General features: G+C 35.0%; 1 long non-coding RNA gene across 1 annotated transcript; it reads left to right on the top strand.

The window, feature by feature from the left end:
- Positions 1-15,582: 15,582 nt before the first annotated feature.
- LOC140875328 (uncharacterized) lies at positions 15,583-19,944 on the top strand. The gene is made up of 6 exons (XR_012148398.1): positions 15,583-15,724; positions 15,877-15,958; positions 17,288-17,323; positions 17,799-17,841; positions 18,550-18,648; positions 19,604-19,944. It is a non-coding gene; the product is annotated as an uncharacterized lncRNA (long non-coding RNA).
- Positions 19,945-21,231: the final 1,287 nt, after the last annotated feature.

Raw genomic sequence — 21,231 nt, 5'->3', positions numbered from 1 at the left:
CGATCACCTTTGTATTGGGATGATGTTTCTGAGGTACCTGACTTAGGGCCATATATGATCAGACAGATGACTGAGAAGGTAAACCTGATACAGCAGAGAATGAGAACAGCACAGAACAGCACAGACAGTCCAGATATGCGAATATATGACGACGGCCATTATCCTTTGATCAGGGAGATAGAGTGTTTCTGAAGATTTCACCATTCAGGGGCACAGTTCGATTTGGCAAATGAGGAAAATTATCTCCGAGGTATATTGGGCCGTATGAGATTCTCGAAAAGATAGGCAATCTAGCTTATCGACTCGCTCTTCCTATGTCTTTATCTGGAATACATGATGTCTTTCATGTATCGATTTTGAGAAAGTATATATCTGATACGTCTCATGTGATTCGTTCTGATGAAGCTGAGTTGGATGATACTCTCATTTATTTCGAGCGACCTATTCAGATTCTTGATAGGAAGACAAAACAACTCCGAACGAAGACCATTCCATTGGTGAAGATTCAATGGAGTCGGCACGGAGTTGAAGAAGCAACGTGGGAAGTCGAAGAATATATGAAGCAACGATTTCCTTACCTATTTCACTGATGTGATTTCTTATTCAGTTTTCAGTTATTCTTCATTCTTATGAGCAAGCAGTCTGCATATCTATATTGTTTATGAATTCGAGGACGAACTCATGTCTCAGTGGGGGAGAAATGTAAGGCCCGGGATTAATTAATATTAATCCAAATTTATTTAATTTTAATCCGAGTATATTTTTTTTAGGATTGAAATTGAATTAAAATAAGGGCCGAGGACCAAATTGCAATTTTTGAAGAATTGAGGGGCTAAATTGCAATATTGGTTGAATGTTATCAGATTATTATGCAAGACTCAGCATGTGCACGTGTATTGTTGGTAGAGAATTCAGAAAATAAGAACAGAGGAGCCGAGCTTCTTCTTTTCCTTTGCATTTGTGATTTTAAAATCCTTATATCTTTTGAATCGGTTGTCCGATTTTGATTCCGTAAATTGTTCTGTAATCCTTACGACGAGGCTTCGATTTAGTGTAAGTTTTTATATCTTGCAGCATGGTTTGAAGCTCGAAAGTTGACAGATAGAAGATGTTGAGTTTTTTATCATGTTATTCGATGTATATGCGATTCTATCTCAAAACCGAATTGATGAATTTGTGTTATTTATGTTGAAGCATGATTCCAGCATGTTTATCAATTGTTATAGCTATTGAGATGAGGTTTGGAATGATATATCAGATGGTTTGTTGAATTGAATACACGTACAATAGGTTTTGAAGTTAGAAATGGTTTCGGGATTACGTCGGTTACCGATTTTCAATCGCTACGCCGTCGATTCGAGTTTTTGGATCGTTTTGATAGCCTATATCTGAGCTGAAGTTGTTATCTTAATGATGTGAATGTTATAGCATTTTTATTCTTCAATTTCAGTCGAGTTTGAAGGCCAACAATTCAAGAAGCCGAGTTAAACCGAAGAAGAAAGAGTTGAGGTTTGAAATGAGTTTGATTGACGATCAATTAATGGTTTTGATTTATTTCTGAAATAATAATCTTGAATGAAGTTTGATATGAGTATTTTGGTTGTTATATTTCATATTGAAGAGTTCAGAACCGAGATATTAGAAGGTATAATGACGACATCGCGAGTTAGGGACTTTGAAACTCAAGAACGACTATTCTTGAGTTGGCCCGCAAAAACCACATACTTGTTATGTTTTGATTTATTTTGATGTTATCGATCCATCTCAGGTAGTGGATCTTTAAGTTTAAGTCAATATGATTGTCTATTGAATTGATTCTATGCCAAGGTTGCGATTAACCTTATTTTCTAGCCCGGAATGGCTAAGATAGATGGATATCCATGTTAACATCATTTATGAATCTTGATGGCCACGAAGTTGTATGAATCAGTTATTATTCAAAGCGTTAATTACTCTATTTTGTTGAGTCGAGCTTTAAATAGAGTCGATATGATATATTTAATGCTTTTTCTATATGTTGGTTATACTGAGAATCATTTCTCACCGGATTTTATCCGGCTGTTGTCTTGTTTTGTATGTGTGCATGACAACAGATGGGGCATGAGCTAGTCATCGATGTCATTGACAGCTGGGAGAGAGTCTAGCACGTGAGGACTCGGGTTGTAGATGAGGTCTTGAACTTTAGAAGCATTAAACCTTGGTCTTATTGGTTTTGGATTACTTGTATGAAACTTGAGATAGTTGTTGTCGTTTACCAATCTTTAGCGACTTGTTTGATGTAATAAAATGCATGTATAAATGCTTGAGACCTTGTTCATATGTAAATTCAAGTTTTGGAACTTTTAAACCATGCCTTGTATTGATTTTGGTGATGAGATTTGATAGTGTATGGTTTTGACAGCAAAAATATTATGCAGAGTTTTCTGGAATTTGAGGCCGCTCGATCGGCAAGTTTTCACCGATCGAGCGAGGCCTGCTTTTCTCAGGCAGAGAATTTGATTTTTCTTGCTGCTCTATCGGTAGGATTTGACCGATCTAGCGAGACCAAAATATGCTCAGACCCGAGAGTTGAATTTTCTTGGCCGCTCGATCGGTAGGATCTTGCCGATCGAGCGAGGTCCAAGTTTTTGAAAAAAAAAAAAACTTTCATTTTTTTTTGAGTATTCTTTTAAACACTTGATTAATTGTTTATTAATCATTAATTATCCTAAGATGAGATTAGCAACCCGAGGTCCCACAATAATATTCCCAGTAAAAGAGACATAACATGCAATATCAAGTAATACATCGAAACATGATATATTGTCAACAAACAAGTAATCTCAAGTCTTATATCGATAACATGAAAGAATAAATTCGAAATACAATAAAATGCAATGCATTTCATCGGGGTTCAAGATCATTTAAATCGAATAATCAAGGGAAATTATTTTTCGAATCGTCGGTAGGGATCTCGAGGCCAAGATATCACCACAAATCACCGACTCTCTCGATCGAGGTGAAAGCGGTATATCTCGCTCCTTTAGACTTTGGAGCAACTATAAGGAGTATGTAGAACTTGGGAGACGTCAACAACCCAAGTACTCTCTTAAAGTCCCCAAATCATCTAAATCCAAAAATAAGGAGCATTCTAGCTCTTGGAAAATCTCGAAATCCAAGGCCACTCCAATATAGATACAAATAACTCGGCTCAATATGGATGCATATGAAAACATAATCTCAAATAAATCAACTCAATGAAATTAATCAATCGAATAAAAATCATGCAAGTATGTGATTTAGGGACTCGAGAATCAATCAACTCGAGTATTCATCCCTTTTTAATTCGATGTCTTCATTTACCTTTCTCGATTCGATAATGCTCCAAATCTGGAACAAAAATAATTCCTCAATCAATATTCATTCAACTATCCAAGTCATTAAATCCTCAAAATAAAATTTGATACAAACCGTTCTTAGACTTTTAACAAATCAACTTCAAATCATTGCTCAAGCCCGACTAAATTCAACAAAATCTGAAAATTGAGATTAATATAGACCCATTGTCAACTTCTCAATTCAAACAAAACCCAAATCGATCAATTCAAATGAGACGATATTCAAAACTCGAACCGGCGACATAACGGCTATAAATTCGAATATCCGGAAATACAAACATCAATATATCAATTACAACAACCCATAACACCAATCACTTATCCAATTCAACTCAATCTCAACAAATCTCAAAACTCCTATTTTCGAATTTTCTTCCAAAAAATCATAACAATTCGAAAATTCATTCTTTTTCCAAACCGACTTCGAATATACGATCTATGCTAGCCCAAGAACAACATATCCAAAAATCATTCGATTCCAATAACATCCGAATAATGAAGTATGCCCGATCGAAGAAATACTTACGTTAAAATGAAGCCCTTGTTGCCGGGATCGCAAAACTCACTTCGAATTAGAAATCTACCGGTCGGATCGAGCACAAAATCGGGAGGAATATCTTGGAGATGGGGCGGCTATGGGGTTTGCGTGGAGAAAGAAGAGGGGAGGAGGAGGAAGAAGAAGGGAAGAGAGTGATGAGTCACACTCTCACTCACCCTTTTATATATATATATATATATATAGAGTTCTTTTATGGTGCCCAACTCCATGCCCACCATGTACAATATGTCAGTTGACCAACACAATTGATGAGTTGACTTATCACATATTGTACATGGTGGGCATGGAGTTGGGCACCATAAAATAACTCTATATATATATATATATATATATATATATATATATATATATATAATATACACATATATATATATCTATCTTTGACCAAGTCAAAATAAGGAATTGCACTTTAGTCCTCAATCAACTTTTTCAAACCTTCCGATTTAATCCTTGAATTTCTTAATCTCCAATTATCAATATTTAATTCTTAAAATCCCGATTATGCTAATTTTGGGGCGTTACAATTTACTACCTTCCTTCACAAACACTGGTGACTTAGAAGATCCACCAATTTCAAACACATTGTCTTTAAAACCAAGTCCAAACTTATGATATTTTCCCATTGTCAGAATAGAATCGAGTTTGCTTGAACTCAAATTATATCTAACAAGAGTTTTTTTTTTACTTTTTCAAGTTCACTATTCAGCAATCCCAATTCAATGTCTTTCTTGCTTATGAGAACTTCTAGCCTAGCCACAACAACTTTTAATTCAGCATTCTCTTTAAAAAAAAGTTGTATATAGCTTGTTCTTTTAATCCAGTTAGTATACAACTCCTCATAAAGTTTCTGGACACCTTCCAGAGTAAACTCTTCAGCTACCTATTCTTCATGATTACTGGAATTATCAACATTAGAATCCACAAAACATACATAATTTTGAATTGTATTGGGTCCATGTGTGCAACATCAGAGTCAACATCAAGTGGATTTACCTGAAAATTTTTCTTACCTTTCAACAAAGCAGTAAAAGATATAAGGTCTACATGTTCATCTTTTTCCTATTTTTCCTCAGAATCCTCATCACTTAGAGAGACATCATACTTTTTCAAAGCCGATTGACATATTCATACACATAATGTCCATGCCCACGACATTCCCTACATTAAATACCATCAAAATTCTTACTTGAGTACTTATTTTTATTTTCATACTTTTGACGAGGTCCTCGAGTAGTTCTTGGTTTCTGAGGTTTTTTTGAAGTAGGTAGACTAGGAAATTTTGAAGGTTGTGCACCTTTCTCACTTTTCTTATTTTCTCCCATCACCTTAAGCTATCATCAAATATCTTTGTGATCACGACAATAGAGTCATCTTCCATATCAAATTTACCTACTTCCTGCTTCATCTCAGAAAATCATTGTAAGAATCTTTAGACACTTGAAAAGCAATGGACTTACCTTTATAGTAATCTTGTTCTTCAATCTCCATCTCATAGGTGCGAAGAAAACTTATCAGTTCATCCAATATCATTATAAATATATACTTAGATTCATCTATTGCACATAGTTAGTGCTGAACATCTTTGGAACAGTACAAAATACTTTGCTCACAAGACGTTCATTAGAGATAGGATCACCGAGAACAGATGCTTCATTAGTAAGGCTCTTCAATCTAACATTTTATTGCATGATGGTCTTATTTGCCTCAATTCTTAATTTCTCAAACTTTGAAGTTAGGAGACGCATCCTTGTTTTCTTAACACTTTCCGAGCCCTTACAATGATTCTAAAGTTTGTCCCAAGCATCCTGAGCAGAGACACAAGTACAAATCAGATTAAACATGTTCATATCAACAAATATAAAAATAACATTAATAGTTTTAACATTAAAATTAGCAGAAGAAATTTCATCAGTCGTCCATTGTGATTTTGGTTTGGGTCCACCCCCTTCTACATCTCTCATTGGTGGCGACCAACCATCGACAACACGTTTCCAAGCCTTGGAATCAATAGATTGTATGTATATGCTCATATTCAGTTTCCATGGGCCGTAATTTGTCCCATCCAAAATTGGTGGACGAATTGTAACATTGGATTACGGAGTATCCATAACAAACCTGCAACAATAATCAAGAACTCATTTAGTAATGTCAAGTGGTGGCTCTAATGTCACATGAAAGTCGCGATATATGAAGTTTGTTAACAAAATAGACAGTGTTGTAATTGATGTTACAACACTAGAGACAACTGATAAGTGCAGTTTGTATGCATTAGTTTGTGATATTTTTATATATATTTTTGTGTGCATTCATATTATTTTTATGTGTTTTTATGTGTTTTAGTTCATGTGTGTGTATTTCACTTCCCCGGTTAATTTTGTAGGAAATTAGATTTTTGAAGAGCGAATAACGGAGCAGCCTTGATCTAAAAATCATATTTACTTTTTGAGAGATCCAAATCCGATCTCCACCGGTCCGAATGAATGCCAAGATGTTTTGAAGCTGCAGTCCAAATTTCAGATCAATCCGACGACTAGAACTCAAGATTTGAATTTTTCAAAATCGTCGCTCAGAGCAGGTTGAAGGTTGCGCTGATGATGAGAGTTGTTGCGCGTTTGCCCTTTTCTAGGCGCTGATAAGCATGGGAGAAGCGCTAACGCGCTGAGAAACAAGTTGTTAGCACAAGAATTAGCGCTATCGCTCTTTATGGTTGTGGTTGGCGCAAGAAGCAGCGCTATCGCGCATGTTCAGCAAATAAATAACGCGCGCGCGAGGGCATTATCTTGCGCGCGCAGAAGAAAATTCCAGAGATTCGTGAGTGGAGCGCGCGCGAGCGGGACTATTTCTCGTGCGCGAGAGAGGAAGTTTGGGCCACTGTTTTATATAATTGCGCGCGCGAGAGGACTCCAAGGCGCGCGCGCGTGTTGACGGGCCAGAAAATTCCAAAAATTATATTTCAACTAGAAAATAATTTTTAAGGCTTTCCAAACACTATAAATAGGAGTTTTTATTATTTTACAAGGGTTCCACAAATTTTCCAGAATTTTAGAGGAGATTTCGAGAGGCGGCTACGGCACAGGCTTGGGAGTTTTTTCTCTTCTCTTTTATTTTATTTTATTTGTCAATTCATGATTAAAACTTGATTTTGAATTATGAATTGTGAGTAGTTTTTCTTTTTCGATCAAGGCCACGTGATTGGGCCAGACAATTTATGTAGAAAACTCATTTGTTTATTTGAGATTTTTAGACTTGATTTGATTTTATTAATTATCGAATTTATATTTGTCTTACAAATTTCTTGGCCAGTTATTTGTTTGCTTGTTAATCGATTCCAAGTCGACAGAGGAGGTCTCGATTTTGATCACTTCGATAATCAACATAGTATAAACTGACTAGAAATAGAATTCGGTTTCATTATGCGGTTTAGGTTTTTACTGAATTTTCACAGCAATTTATGCATTCAAATTTGATTAGAATTACGAAAGATTAGTTCATCAATATTTGAATAGGTTTGATTGTTCTAGAAATAGTCCTTCGAACAAATTAGGAAAATTCCCGTGAATTACGATTAAGTCTGATATCTTAGATTGACTACTTGTTACACGAATTGTCTGGTACCTACGTGTGTTCTTGATCGAAGTTTTTCCCAAATTTTAAGTAATCCAAAGTTGTCTGCTGTGTTTTTATTTAATTTAATTTTATTTGCAATTTTATTCATTAGTTTAAAATCTGAAATCATCTTTTTTCATTACTCTAGATTAAGTAGAAATAAATAGATTTTGGTAATCATTTTTATACAGTCCCTGTGGGTTCGACACTTGGACCTTTGTCCACTATATTATTAATTGACCTGGTACGCTTGCCAGTTGAATTTATTCACACCGATTAACGCGGTCAAGTTTTTGGCGCCGTTGCCGGGGACTGTTTGATATCAAAATTTTTATTTCTCTTGAGATTAGACTGTTTTTTTTTATTTATCTGCTTTCTGAATTTTTTTTATTTTATTTGTGTTTGTCAGGTACTCATCTGCTAGTGCATGCATCGATCTCGACTATTCAAAAATCTCCTACCACTCGATTTGGAGATAGAACGCACGCTTAGTAGGATTCGGAGAGCTAGGAAAGATCTTAATTTGGAGCTTGATTCTGAGTCTGAGGAAGAAATGGCAGAAGAAGTTGACAACCGCACTGTTTGGGATCTTATTAGGCCTCCGGTTGAAGGTTATGGATCCAGCATCGTTCGCCCCGCTGTTGAGGCGAACAGCTTTGAGCTTAAACCCTCAACTATTCAGATGATCCAACTTCAAGCACGATTTGGAGGCACTTCTACTGAGGATCCTTACGCTCATCTGGAGCGATTCTTGTCGATTTGCGACACATTCAAGTTTAATGGGGTAACCTCTGATGCAGTGAGACTGCGGTTATTCCCATTCTCTCTATAGTGCGAAGCCTTGGAGTGGCTTGATGACCTGCCGACTGGTTGTATTACTACTTGGACGGGTCTTGTCCAAGAATTCCTAAAGAAATACTTCCCTCCTACGAAGATGGCTAAGTTATTCTCTGATATTATATCTTTCAAGCAAAAGGAGGGAGAATCTCTACATGCGGCATGGACCAGGTTCAAAAAGATGTTGAGGACATGTCCTCAGCATAATCTTACTCAAAGCCAGCAGACCCAGACGTTCTACAATGGAGCCGATCAGTCGGTTCGATCTATGCTGGATGCTGCCGCCAATGGATGCTTATTCAGGAAGACGCCAGCTGAAGCTTGGGAGATCATTGGCGACATGGCAGAGAGTAATATTGGGTGGCCGGATGTAAAGAAGGAAAAGAAGGGTGGAATTCTAGAGGTCGATGCTTTGATGGCCCTGAACGCTAAGATCGACTCTCTAACACATCAAGTGGCACTCATGAAAACAGCGCCAACACAAGGGAATCTGAAAGAGGATCAGCAGTTGTTTGAAGTTGATGCTGTAAATTTTATGGGAAATCAAGGACGCCAGCCGTACAACTCCTACAACAATAATTATAATCAGAACTGGCAGTCCAAGCAAGAGGAGAAGAAGCCGAGCTTCGAGGAAATAATGATGAAATATGTGGCGGGTACTGAGGCTCGTTTACAAAATCAAGAAGCTATGATGCAGAGGTTGGAAAGTCAGATGGGTCAAATTGCTTCCCAATTGTCAAATCGTCCTACTGGATCTCTACCGAGCAACACTGAGCTCAATCCCAAAAGCGTGAATGCAATTATGGTAGTGACGAGATCACAATCTGAACAGTCTGAGAAGCAACCGGAAGACGAGAAGGCTGTGGAAGGGCCGAAAATTGATGAAGAAAAAGAGGAGGTGCGTACAGAAAAATCCTCCACGACAGTTAAGAAAGGTAAGACTTCAAAATTTAAAGTTAATAAAAATGTTGATTTATCTACTTTACCTTTCCCTCTTAGAGCTAAGCAACTATTATTTGATTCTCAATTTAAGAAGTTTCTTGAAATTTTCAAGAAACTGCATATTAACATACCTTTTGCAGATGCTTTAGCTCAGATGCCGAGATATGCAAAGTTTCTGAAAGACTTGCTGAAAAATAAAAAGAAGCTGAATGATCTTACGCAAGTCACAATGAAGGAAGAGTGCTCGGCGGTGTTGCAAAAGAAGCTTCCAACAAAATCTCAGGATCCAGGGAGTTTTTCTATACCCTGTCATATTGGAAGTTTGTCTTTTGAGAATGTGTTGTGTGATCTTGGGTCGAGCATTAATTTAATGCCTTATTCTATTGCTCGAAAATTAGGAGTTGAAAATATAGAACCTGCTGCTATCTCTCTTAAATTTGCTGATGGTTCTATTAAATATCCAAGAGGAGTAGTGGAAAATATTCTAGTCAAGATAGAACACTTTATATACCCTGTAGATTTTGTTATTCTTGACATGGATGAGGACTGTGAGGTTCCACTGATTTTAGGGCGTCCTTTTCTTGCTGCTAGTAGAGCCCTAGTTGATGTTGAGAAGGGAGAGTTGGTTCTGAGATTGAACGATGAACAAGTAGTTTTTACTATGTCTAAGTCGGCTACTGAGAGCCCAATTTTGAAATCTTGTTCTGTTATTCGTTTGGTTGATGAGATGCATGATGTTGGTGCATGTCTGCAGGTGCAGTTGTCTACAGGAATTAATCCCTTGCACAAGTTCTTTAATGATGTAGCATGCAAGTGCAGGACTGATTCGAGTTTTTCACAGACGGTGGATAAACCACCTTGAATTTCACCACTCAAAGAGGAGTATAGTCGGGCTATAGACTATAAATTTAGCACTGACTGGGAGGCAACCCAGTGTTTTTGTTTTTTTTTATTATGTTTTTGGTTTTTATTTTTGTTTTTATTTGATTATTGTTTCTTTCCCATGCCAGTTGGTCGTGTCCGCCGATAATCTAGACTACTGATACCGTCCCAGAGGATACTGTCAAGAAGGAAGAGAATGCATCGAAAACCAGGGGAGTGTTATTTTTGTTTTTCATTACATTGTGTGTTTTTTTGCATTCTGTTCATTGTTCTGAAGCATTGAGGGCAATGCTTTGGATAAGTATGGGGGGTAGACTAATTTATAGCATTTGTGTGTTTGTTTTGCATTTGTCGTGTTTCGTTTTTGTTTGCATATAGTGTGTTTTTGTTGTTGTTTACATTGCATGAGTAAGATGAGTCATGATAGCCAATGATGATGAAGTTATGTTGAAAAAAAAAAAATTGAAAAATTTTGCTCTTGGCTTGACATGAGAAACTGTAGGTTGAACCGTGAATATTTTTAAGCACTAATGTTAGACCAGTGGACTGTAACAAAAGATTTGATGAAGTTTTTGTCTGTTTGACCATTGCACGGCAATAGGTGGTTTGTGAATCTTGATTGTGTACTATGAATTTTGATGAGGCTCTAGTTTACACTTATGATCTTGGGCGCACCTAGAGAAAAAAAAAAAAAAAGAGTTTTATACAATTCCATCCGGGCCTTGAAAGGATTAAAATCCTATAAAAGATTAAATTTAAGGCTAAGTATGCGGGTTAAATGGGATTGATGCTCCATCCGGGCTATAGATGAGGGGATTAGAAAAAAAAAATAGAATGATTTTTCATATCCTATCCAGTTGTAGCTAAGTCAGCGGGTAATTATTGGGGCTAATGCAATACCGGGTGCAAAATCCAGAGGTGTGTAATTCATTATCTCAAGGGAGGTGGGTATGTCTAGAGATCGTTGGAATGAATGGACACTTGAAAAGTGAAACTTGCACTGATTTGTCATAGGTTGCTAAGCAGATTTGAGACGAATTATGTCTAAGTTGTATGAAACTGGAATGACATTTCACACACACACGTTTACGTAAAACCGAAAGTGTATTATGAAAAGTTGAGAGCATGTCTGTGATTTTTGTTGGTAATTGAACTTCTCAGAGGCTGTGCACATTCATGACTTGTCCTTACTTATGTTTTTGTTTGCATTTTGTTTTTGCATGTCTTGCTCGAGGGCGAGCAAGAGTTAAGTATGGGGGTGTTGATAAGTGCAGTTTGTATGCATTAGTTTGTGATATTTTTATATATATTTTTGTGTGCATTCATATTATTTTTATGTGTTTTTATGTGTTTTAGTTCATGTGTGTGTATTTCACTTCCCCGATTAATTTTGTAGGAAATTAGATTTTTGAAGAGTGAATAACGGAGCAGTCTTGATCTAAAAATCATATTTCATTTTTGAGACAACCAAATCCGATCTCCACCGGTCAGAATGAGGATCAAGATGTTTTGAAGCTGCAGTCCAATTTTTAGGTCAATCAGACGGCTAGAACTCAAGATATGAATTTTTCAAAATCGTCGCTCGGAGCAGGTTGAAGGTTGGGCTGATGATGAGAGTTGTTGCGCGTTTGCCCTTGTCTAGGCGCTGATAAGCATGGAAGAAGCGCTAACGCGCTGAGAAACAAGTTGTTAGCACAAGAATTAGCGCTATCGCGCTTTATGGTTGTGGTTGGCGCAAGAAGCAGCGCTATCGCGCATGTTCAGCAAATAAATAACGCGAGCGCGAGGGCATTATTTCGCGCACGCGCAAAAAAAAATTCCAGAGATTCGTGAGTGGAGCGCGCGCGAGAGAGGAAGTTTGGGCCACTGTTTTATATAATTGCGCGCGCGAGAGGACTCCAAGGCGCACGCGCGCGTGTCGACGGGCCAGAAAATTCCAAAAATTATATTTCAACTAGGAAATTAATTTTTAAGGCTTTTCAAACACTATAAATAGGAGTTTTTATTATTTTACAAGGGTTCCACAAATTTTCCAGAATTTTAGAGGAGATTTCGAGAGGCGGCTACGGCACAGGCTTGGGAGTTTTTTCTCTTCTCTTTTATTTTATTTTATTTGTCAATTCATGATTAAAACTTGGTTTTGAATTATGAATTGTGAGTAGTTTTTCTTTTTCGATCAAGGCCACGTGATTGGGCCAGACAATTTATGTAGAAAACTCGTTTGTTTATTTGAGATTTTTAGACTTGATTTGATTTTATTAATTATCGAATTTATATTTGTCTTACAAATTTCTTGGCCAGTTATTTGTTTGCTTGTTAATCGATTCCAAGTCGACAGAGGAGGTCTCGATTTTGATCACTTCGATAATCAACATAGTGTAAAACTGACTAGAAATAGAATTCGGTTTCATTATGCGGTTTAGGTTTTTACTGAATTTTCACAGCAATTTATGCATTCAAATTTGATTAGAATTACGAAAGATTAGTTCATCAATATTTGAATAGGTTTGATTGTTCTAGAAATAGTCCTTCGAACAAATTAGGAAAATTCCCGTGAATTACAATTAAGTCTGATATCTTAGATTGACTGCTTGTTACACGAATTGTCTGGTACCTACGTGTGTCCTTGATCGAAGCTTTTCCCAAATTTTAAGTAATCCAAAGTTGTCTGCTGCGTTTTTATTTAATTTAATTTTATTTGCAATTTTATTCATTAGTTTAAAATCTGAAAACATCTTTTTTCATTAGTCTAGATTAAGTAGAAATAAATAGATTTTGGTAATCATTTTTATACAGTCCCTGTGGGTTCGACACTTGGACATTTGTCCACTATATTATTACTTGACCTGGTACGCTTGCCAGTTGAATTTATTCACACCGATTAACGCGGTCAACAACACAATGTAAAGAAAATAAAAGCGTAGATTAGTCTTACAAAGTAATACTAGTGATTTTACGAAAAATCAATAAATCCTAAATTTTTCAACAAGTTGAAAAATCATACTTGCATCCTAAATAATCAGAGTATAAAAAAAATCAGATGCAACACCCGTAAGCCTAAATTAAAGAACAGAAAAGATCTTCGATCAATACTAAGCACTAATGTTGTCTATGATGTCTTCAACACCAACAGCAATACGGAGACATGCAATAACGATGATTGCAAAATCGTCTTCAGAAACCTTCAAATTTTCAATCGGAATTCTTCAAAGATAACTCTATGAGTTGTCGTCTGAAGTCGTATCAACTTGTGCGTGGAATTTTTCTTTAAATAGATTTGAATCCAATGTAAGTTGATTTCCATGAATAAAGTCTTACATGAATAAGAAACCAATTTTAAGTAGGAATAAAACTCTATTAATCATATCAAATCATATCTTGATAATATCATACAAGAATATATCTCTAAATTTCCTTATCAAGATATATTTGAACACGGTAAATATAATTCTCATAGATTTCGAATTATACACAATATTTTACAAAAAAAATTTAACTTGTATAAAAAGAAAAATAAAATAATATGGGATATTCACAAGGCCGAGAATTTCAAGGAATTAAAATTTTTTAATATTCCATCATTAAAGATCTATAAATAAGAATAAACTTCATGCAATTAAGTAGAATGAATTTTAGACTTATCTATCAAAACACACGTGCTGACAGGAATTGAGACGTGGGATTTACACGCATGATGCTGATTTTCATGATCTCAAGGATGAGAAACAGATATAGGCAACCAACTTGCCGACATAGACCGCAACCAGCTTTCGATTGTCGTGAAGCTCAGATGTATTTATTTTGGGAAGTTCCAAAAAATCTTGTTGATATAGAATTGTAGAATCCGAGCACTCCTAGCAAAATCGAGATAGAGGCATCTTCCAAATTAACACATGGTCTAGCTCCGAGAGAACCGACCCAAATTTGAAGGCGAACTTGCTAGATCTCACATTAACCATTCTTCAAATTTCTGATGATTAATTAAATCGGTACCGGGGATTTGAGAAGCGACATTCTATCGACTCGTGTAGCGCCTTGCTAAAGTGTGATTAACTCAATAATTCATCAAATTATTAGAGTGCGTCAAGAATAAGAGGGATGGTACACGGAGTGACGAAGTATCCAAGACAACCCTCCCTCGCAATTCAATCACACCGTTGAGACTATACTCGTGGGATTAATTTTCGTTCCCATATACGGCGTCAATTGATGTGTTCATACAAAAAAAATTTAGGGAAAATAATCAAAGAACTCTCTTGTTTCTTAATATTATTCTCAATTTTGCTTAGTCCCTTCCCTTCTCAGTTGTCTTGTAATTACAAAATTCAGCACACATTAAGTTAAAATTTACATTAAAAAAAAGGTTCTCTCCTAATTTCAGTGACCAACAAAATAATCCATCTCAAATTTGAGACTGCAATATGTCTCAAAATTAGAGACCAAATACAAATCATCGACGTTAAATGTTTAATTTAGAACAATGAAATCAATCAACAAGCTTCAGTGAAAACACTTCTTGATCCTATCACCTCGATCACTTAGCAGATCACATGAATTCACCAATCTCCTTAATTTGTAAAGAACTAACACAAAACACATGCATTCAATATGAGTAATCGAAGGGACACTAGCAATTACATGATTCAGCCATCTTTGCACGCGTACATCCACGGTAGAACACCATAACCATCTTTATTGAATAACCATGTATGAATAAAATACAAGATTCACCAAGAATACAAAAATTTTTAATCAAACCCTTGCATGCAACTCTTCTGCCCTGTATCTTCTTGCTTGGACTCGAGATTCCTTCGATTGATCTATCTCTTATGTATTTGAACTAAGTTCTCTGTTGTATATAATTTGATCCTTGAAGCTTCCCAGAAACTTATAGTACTCCCTAAGGGATCGGTATTAGTTGTCATCCTTCAAGACATCCACGCACCAGTTGGGTTGCCACACAACCCTTGTAACAACTTTTGAGTCCAGTTGACATAATTGGTCAGGCCCAATCCAACAAGGATAATGAAATCAGGGGCGTAACAGAAGTTTGAGACACTCTCAAGTTCAACATAAAATATAAACTGTTTTATTCACTAATAGAATTTGTACCTTTTACTTAGCCAGTTTTTACTTCGCCAATTAGTAATTACGAAGTAAAATGTAACAATCTACTTCAGTAATAACACGGATGAAGTAAAAACGCAACTTTTACTTTGGTACTTGAAAAACGCGGGCTTTACTTATTATTTTGGACAGTATTTTACTTCGGCATACTATTATTGACGAAGTAAAAAGTAAAGAATTAATATTTTTTATTATAATTGATGAAGTAAAAGGATTAACCGGATATTTTGTTCCTAACTTTTTCAACACTTGTGAAAAAACAAATCACGATCCGATCCCCTTTCTTCTTCGTCATGGGAAAGAAAACCTAGCTGCTCGATCCCTTTCTTCTTCAGCCGGCCACCATCAACCACCGCCGGGAACCGACGCCAACGCCCTATTTCGAAAGCAAAAGGTCTAAATCTCTCTATTTTTGTTTCAATTTAGGTTTTACATGTTTTGGAATATTTCAGTGCAGAAAGTCTGTTTCCTTTTCTATCTCTGAACCTTCTTTGTCGATGTAAGTATGGCTTACCTTTTTACATCAAATTTTTGTTTCAATGACAGGTTTGGCGCAAGATCCCAGCAATTCCCTTTTGCTAAGAAATTATGCTCAATTTCTTTATGTAGTTGCCCAAGAATTCAACAGGTACATCCTTCTCTATGTTATGTAATTTTATGTTTTAGAATATTTTTATGTATTTTTATGTTTTAGACTATTTTTTAGTTTTTCACTTGAAAATTTTCTGAAAAATGTAATTTTTCACCCTCGCCCTTGCCCTTTCGCAGTGACAATGGAAGAAGCTAACATTTTTATATAATGGTCGATACTTTAGAAGTTTGAAGTTCATGGCTGACTTTTGTTCTTAAAATTTAGATACTTGATTGATTTTACTAAGTGGGTAGTATTTGTCAATGATGATTATACCCGGACATTTCTTTTTTTGGAAGTTACCGCTGGAGGCTTAACTGAGGTACAATGTTGAATCATTATTTTTCGTGAAAAGCTTTATGTAGGAATATTATGTGGATTTTTGCAAATTTAACACTCTTAGCAAAATAATCAAGTCAAAAAATATGGGAATTAGAAGGAATGTGCTCTTGTTCTCGGTTAATCTTGTGCTGCATTTTTTATGGCACAATAAACTAACATTCAGTCAACGGGTCTGTCACGATCCCATATTAACAAAATGGAAAAAGCAGCAGTAATGCGTGGTATGAAATGGTTATGATAGGAATTGTACATGTGTGTGTGAAAATGGGTACAAAAGAAGGGGCTTTATTGGCCCGCAGATAGGCTAAAAAAGTTATCACATTCTCTCAAGAACTGCTGAATCTTGAAATGCACATAGATCTTGCTGGCCGCTTTCAAATATGGTGGCTGTTTTAGTTTGAGAATAGGCCACAGAAAGCTCTTTGGTTATAGTTACTAAGCCTGGTTTAGGTATTACTTTAAGAACTACAGAATTGTTCGAACAATTTTGATATAGCAGCATGTTGTTCTCATGTAAAGATGAGTCCAAATCTTCCCACATGACATCATGCATCTTGAAATACGTCTGACATAAAGAGTTTTTTACGATATGAATGCAAATCGTAGGCCTGTGAAGCCTGAGTAACTTTTATCATTTGTGCTTAAAATGATGTAGGACTGGTATATTATTTCTTTGATTTCAGATAAAGAAGCAAATCAAGGTTGTGAATGATGTGTACAGACTTCATAAATTTGATTATTAAAAAAAACTCTAGCTGTGAGCCAAAAAAAACTCTAATCTGTCATGAATATTAGTCTTGTTTATAGCTGCTTATTTTTGGAGAATTGGTCTTGTTGCCAACTCGCTTTATAGTATAATGTTGTTTATTGTTGATTCACTTTTTAGGAGATCGAGGCATTAATTTAATAATATTTATGCTTGGATTTATCATATATTTACAGGAGAATGTTCATCTTTTTGAAAGAGTTTCTTTATGATAACAGGTTAATTTTGAGGACACCTGCAAAGGCTTTCTGGAGGTTGCGAAGTTATATTGATTTCCACTTTTTTAACTATGATGACAACTGTTGCGAAGAAAATAAATAATATATTTTTAAGTATTATTTATATAAATTTTCATCATATACTGTAATTGCTCACATGACTTTCTATTTTCTACATGCTTTTATTTGCTTTAATTTGTTCCTCTTTTGTTTTTTCGAAAGTATGTACTTTTGATTTTTTACTGGGAAGCATTGTGGACTCCTTGAGGCAAGCATTTTTGACTTACTGTGGTCATGAACTAAGTGTAGAATCTCACTTTTGCTGGACTAGGGTATTGCATAACTTCACCAAAGTAGGAAAATTATTATTTTTTAAATCAAGGAGTTGCCTCAAATGTTTGTTTAGGACTCTTGGAGAAAATATTTTCATATCAGTTGACTCAATTGATGAGGATATATTTTTCCAATTATTCAGGAAGTCGTTGCTCTAACTGTTAGTGTCATTTTTTAGGATCCTCGAGTTCAAGAATTATTGGTAAAGCTGTATCAAAAAGGTAACTCAACTTTGTTAACTTCCACCAAATAGGTGAATTATCTGGATATTGAAAAGAACATTGGACACATCTTGTCCAATTACTACGTTTTTGTTATTTATACGCATCATGGAAATTGTCCCCCTTTACCTGCAATTACAATTGTAGAGACTAAATTTTTTTCCCAACATAATTAAACAAATTAAATTTCCATGTCCCCTCTATCTGCAAATACAATTATAGACACTAATTTAGTTTTTCTAACAAATCATACAAATTAACTCATACCAAATATTGTGCTTTGGTTCTTTTTTAGATATTGAGTGGAAAGATTTTAGTTTGAACTAAGACAGCTATGAAAAGACAACCAAAAGATTCATATTTTAATTGCTTCAAATGTGTTATTTTTTAGTGTGAATTATGGATAAATCTTGGATTCGCTCGGATAGAAGATCTAAATAGTATCAGGAGGGTGTTGAACAGTTCATCAGCTGTTGTTTGCAAAATCTCCACGTTGACCCCAATTTAATTCATTGTCCTTGTTGCAAATGTATAAATCTGAAAAAAGACCGGTTACGTCCATTTGAGAGCATCTTTTTTTCATGGTTTTATTCAAAATTATGTCAATTGGATTTGGCATGTTGTGTGCTTACGTATGAATGACATGAATTGATAGGGAAATATTATTTGGATTGTGATTGATGCAATTGCGTTTCAATTTTATTATAGGGAAATCTAAAACAAAGTGGTGGTGTTGAATATGGATATTATGTGATGAGGTATATGAAGAAAATAGTTGAATGTGAAGTTCTACGGGTGGAAATGATGGTGAGTTTCAAATTTTATTTTATGCTCTGGTTCCTTTCAAAATATGCTTGCCAATTAAGCATAACGTTAGCAATATAGCCAACTGCAAATTTGTTTAGTTTTATGTTTATGCAATTTGAATCATTTTCCAATACCATATCTGTTATCCTTCAGAATCATGCTTCAGTATTTGATTTTAAATGCCTATGTTATGTCTGCGTTATGTAAGACATTCAACTTGCTTCATTAATATAGGGAGTGTCAATCATGCCTGGTAAACTGAGGCTCAGCAAACCATTTAAACTGCTTCGACACTGCTCTCAGCCATAACTTGCATTTCTTTTCTAAAATTCTCAAGTGTGATTAGTAGAAAAAAGAAAACGTATTTCCAAAAGCCCTAGTTAGTGATGGTTTTTCAGCACTATAGCTTCTGTTAGTGATGGTTTTTATTACCATATGGCAAAAGGAATCACATGTGCTTCTGTTAGTGCTTCTGTTAGTGATGGCTTTTCAGCACTTTAGCTTCTGTTTGTGATGGTTTCAGCACTATAGCTTCTGAATCACATGTGCTAAAGGATCGAGGCACAATTTTCATTAGTGATGGTTTTTATATGGCAAAATTTCTAGGTGAATTAGAGTTTTTAATATAATGCGGTAGTTTGCTTTGTCTCAAACCCTCCCTTGCCTAGTCTCTTGAGCCTAGGCTTCAATGCACTTGCATGCTTTTACTTGCTATGAGAATAAATTAGGATTGTGTGTGAGTTTTAGCTAGTTTCTCATGAACTGAAGAATTAACTGCTACATGGTTTCGATGTTTGAGAATCCTTGGATATTTTTAAAACCCATAACAAGCTAATCATATATGTCAGCATGCATACCAAATAGGTTGTTGCTTATTCTTTATTTTGGATTTCAGTTTGCAACCAGTTGTCTTGTTGGTTTACCGTGACATTCCTATATTTTTTTTGAATTTCAGTTTGCAGGATGCATCAAGAATAAGGCGTACAGTCAAGAACAATTTGATGAAGTTAGAAGTGAATGGAGTGAATTTGTCTACTCGCATGTAGGTGGTTGAATATGTCATTTCAAATTGGGATAATACTTTGTTTTGAGGAAATACGTGTAGATGTATACATGTTTAGGTGGTTGAATATTGCATTTGAAATTGGGATAATACTTCTTTTTGAGGAAATACGTGTGGATGTGTACACGTATAGTTTTGAGAAAATATGTGTGGATATGTGCATATAATTTCGGGTTATTTTGGTGGATATAGTACTTGTTCATTTATGTATGTGTCGTTTTGGGATGGATTTATTAATTATTAGTGTATTTTTAAGTTTCAAAAATATATTTATGCCATTATTGTATCTTAATTTTTAATTTAGAAATGTGTTCTATTGCTTCGGCAATTTTAGAATAAACGAAGTAAATCATTATCTTCTACTTCGTATTTTAATGAAAATACCGAGGTAAAACAAATTCTATTACTTCAGCAATTTCATTAATAGACGAAGTAGAAGAAAACATTTTACTACGGTAATATAGAAAATTAACGAAGTAAAAGAGATTATATCACTTCGTCTGTTAACGAAATTGATGAAGTAAAAGAAATTCTATGGCTTCAGTAATTTCATTAATAAGCGAAGTAGAAGATTGAATTTTAATTCGGTAAAAAAAGAAATTACCGAAGTAAAACATAATCTTTCACTTCGTATAAAAACTGATGTATAATCATAGTTGTTACTTCATTAAATTCATTAACTACCGAAGTATAAGTATATTTTTGACTTCGTAGCTTATTAAATGAGAGAAGTAAATATATGTTTTTACTTCGGCATCGGTCCAATTCTGCCTTCAAAAAATGACCAAAGACTTCGGTATAATTTAACGTATAAGACTTCGGCGATTCAGCGAAGTAAAAAAGTACCCTACTTCACGTGACACTACTTCGGTAAAAAAAAAAAAAAAAAAAAAAAAAAAAGGTCCTACGACTTCGGTTATTAACCGAAGTCTTACGCGATTTTTCTAGTAGTGATTAATTTTTTAAAAAAGATCTTTATATTGTAACAAATAATTTATCATAAACTCATTACATTATTGTATGAAAGAAAGATTGATTCCAACAAAATTGTGGTTTTCAATATTTTATTTTCCGTGCCAATTAAAGGATTTTATTTTAAGGGCAATTTGCTCAAAAATCCCCAAATGCAAACATGTTTTGCTTTGGGGTCCCTAGTCATAAACTGTGGTACAAAACAATACAAGATGTGGTACAAAATCATACAAAATGTGGTACAAATTAACCAAAATTGTGGTACAAAAAAATGGCTAAGGAGTGCAGAGCAAAACATATTTGCATTGGGGATTTTTGAGCAATTTGCACTTATTTTAATCGAAATCTTACTAAATATAAATAAATTATACACTTAAATTTAATATTTTGCGTTATTTCATGTAAATAGGAAAACCAGAGAAGGTCCAAACACATTTTAAAATCTTATCCAAACATATTTTAAAATTTTTTCCCTCATAAAACACTAAAAATATTTTTAAAGTACATGTACAAACGGTAACCTCTTGAATTTCATATACATATATATC

Source organism: Henckelia pumila, chromosome 1 (genome assembly GCF_033568475.1).
Source record: "Henckelia pumila isolate YLH828 chromosome 1, ASM3356847v2, whole genome shotgun sequence".
Classification (NCBI taxonomy): Eukaryota; Viridiplantae; Streptophyta; class Magnoliopsida; order Lamiales; family Gesneriaceae; genus Henckelia; species Henckelia pumila.
Note: the sequence above shows the minus strand (reverse complement) of the source record. Positions and strands in the feature narration are given on the sequence as shown.